Genomic DNA, 2,998 nt, shown 5'->3' with positions numbered 1-2,998 from the left:
GGCCAGCAAACGATCCCTGAACTAACTACAAGCTTTTCTCTTGTGAACTGTTTTGTTCTGTTCTTTGTCAGTGGTTTGTTTTTGTTGTTTTGTTGTCTGGTTGTATACTGTTGCTTTGTTTTCCTCTGTCTTGTTTTCGTGCATGTTAGTGTCTCCACAGGTCTGTCTGAATAGGACAGGCTGGATGAACTATCTGGAGGAAAAACAACGGGACCGACAGTTCCGGGGGGACTTGGGGTGGGAGGGTAGGGGGGGTAAGGAAGTGGTGTTAACAAACCCAGGGACAAGGGAAAAACATGGGACCCCAAATGGTAGAGAAGGGGGAGTGACAGGCCTGGTGGGAAATGATCAAGGGTAAGGTTGCTTAGAGAAGAGGTATACTCTAGCCCAGGTGGCGACGAAGCATGGTAGTAGGGCAGGAGGAAAGTCAAGGGAGTTGAGGGAAAGAGCTAGGAGTCAAAGGGCATTCATGGAGGTCTAGACAAAGACATGTACATGCAAATATATATAGGAGGATGGGGAAATAGATCTATGTGTCTATATTTATAGGTCAAGTATTAAGGTGGCGGAAGGACCTTGGGCCTCTACTCAAACACTCCCTCAATGCATGAATACCTTCTTTTATTAAATTGGAACTCTATGATGCTCACTCTCCCGACACAACGGCTGGAGCCAAAGTGGGTGAACAAGTAAATGTGGTGAAGAAAGCTGATGGTGCCTGGCTATCAAAAGAGATAGTGACTGGGGTCTTAAAGGCTTGAAGATAAACAAGCGGCCATCTAGCTCAGAAGCAACAAAGTCCACATGGAAGAACACACCAGCCTGTGTGATCGAGTGGTCCTAAAGGGATCAGTTACCAGGCATCAAAGAACAAAAATTCATATCATTGACTGCACACCTCCATGATAGGATCGCTGAAGACAAATGGGTGCATAAGCAAATGTGGTGAAGAAAGCTGATGGTGCCCGGCTATCAAAAGAGATAGTGTCTGGGGTCTTAAAGGCTTGAAGGTGAACAAGCAGCCATCTAGCTCAGAAGCAAAAAAGCCCACATGGAAGAAGCACACCGGCCAGTGCGATCACGAGGTGCCAAGGGACCAGGTATAAGGCATCTTGCAAAAAAAAAAAAAAGATATAAGTGTGTGTATGTATGTGTATATATGTGTACATGTATATGTATATATATACCATATTAAATGAAGGGGGAAGTGCAGAGTGGAGACCCAAGGCCCAAGTGTCGGCCAATGGAGATCCCCTCATAGAGGGGTTTAGGAGAGGAGATGGGTTAATTAGGGTGCAAGGTAGTACCGATGAAGAACACAGCTTTCCCCCAGATCCTGGATGCTTCCTCCCCCCAACTACCATGATCCGAATTCTACCTTGCAGGGCTGGATAGGGCAGAGGCTGTACACTGGTACATATGAGGGCTGGAGGTACAGGGAATCCAGGGTGGATGATACCTTCAGGACCAAGGGTGTGAGGGACGATGCTGGGAGAGTGGAGGGTGAGTGGGTTGGAAAGGGGGAACTGATTACAAGGATCCACATGTGACCTCTTCCCTGGGAGATGGACAGCAGAGAAGGGGGGAAGGGAGACTCCGGATAGGGCAAGATATGACAAAATAACGATGTATAAATTACCAAGGGCACATGAGGGAGAGGGGAAAGGGGAGGGAGGGGAAAAAAAAAAGGAGGACCTGATGCAAGGGGCTTAAGTGGAGAGCAAATGCCTTGAGAATGATTGGGGCAGGGAATGTATGGATGTGCTTTATACAATTGATGTATGTATATGTATGGATGGTGATAAGAGTTGTATGAGTCCCTAATAAAATGTAAAAAAAGAAAAGAGGAGAAAAAAATGATTAGGGCAAAGACTGTACAGATGTGCTTTATACAATTGATGTATGTATATGTATGAACTGTGATAAGAATTGTATGAGCCCCAATACATTGTTAAAAAAGAAGGGCGCTCCCGAGATATAAGGATGCTGAGACTTTGTCTTCCATACTTGCGCCATGTTGTCCCTGGAGAAGGGCGTTGTGCTTGGTAGCGTGGAGGGGCAGCAGAAAGAGGACGGCCCTCAACGAGATGGACTTGTGTCCTGGTGAACCAATGGGCTCAGGCACAGGAACAACTGTTAGGATGGCCCAGGACCAGGCGGCGGGATTTTGTTCTGTTGTGCTACGGGCGGAACCAGGTGGACGGCACCACCACCAACGGCCATCACTAGAAACGACCGACATAATCTAATCGGAACCAGGACCAATCTGAGCTACTAGGAAGAAAAATGAAAAGGTTTAACACTTTTAAGTAAGAGAATGAGAGCGATACAAAAGGAAAGTGACAAAGCAAAGAAAAAGCTGACAGGACTGAAAGCAAACAGAGAACAGATTCGGAGACACAAGCCATCTCCGAGTTACATCTGATTTTAGGTGCAGCCCTGTGAAGCCCATCACATTAGCATGTTGAGGTCCAAAACCCTGAGGGATGCTGTGGGACGGAGTGGTTTGTGCCAGGATCTGAAGAGGCAGGTTTATCGTGTCCTCCTCCCATCTGAAATGGCTGTACAGAACATGAAGACCCGTTATGCTCACACTGTGTGCAATTTGATGGACAGGTTTGAAGCGTTGAGCAGTGAGCCTGTTTCCTCACGCGTGCTAACAGGAAGCTGTGCATTACATCAGTGAAAATCTCATTATCAACACAGATGGACTTGGAAGAGATTGTCCAATGAATGCTGCTAAGGCGTCCAGGTCCTCCAAAATCATTGGAAGGTATCCTTGTGGGTAGTACAAAAAAGGTCAGCCTTTTAAAAAAAATGAGGTATAAAAATGGAGCCTAATAACAAGCCAGTACTCGTTTCTAGCGGACATTGTGGACATCCAAACATACTTGTTACGTTAAAACGTGTTCTTGTTTCAAAGTGTCTCTTTACTGTTTCTTGTAATGGACGGGCACATGACCCCCTGAGACAGGCATTTGACTGGCTGGCCCCAGGG

General features: G+C 46.5%; 1 pseudogene; it reads left to right on the top strand.

Annotated features, from left to right (window-relative positions):
- Positions 1-2,444: 2,444 nt before the first annotated feature.
- Positions 2,445-2,575, top strand: LOC142460597 (small nucleolar RNA SNORA29; annotated as a pseudogene).
- The last annotated feature ends 423 nt before the right edge of the window (positions 2,576-2,998 follow it).

This window comes from Tenrec ecaudatus, chromosome 10, assembly GCF_050624435.1.
Source record: "Tenrec ecaudatus isolate mTenEca1 chromosome 10, mTenEca1.hap1, whole genome shotgun sequence".
Classification (NCBI taxonomy): domain Eukaryota; kingdom Metazoa; phylum Chordata; class Mammalia; order Afrosoricida; family Tenrecidae; genus Tenrec; species Tenrec ecaudatus.
Note: the sequence above shows the minus strand (reverse complement) of the source record. Positions and strands in the feature narration are given on the sequence as shown.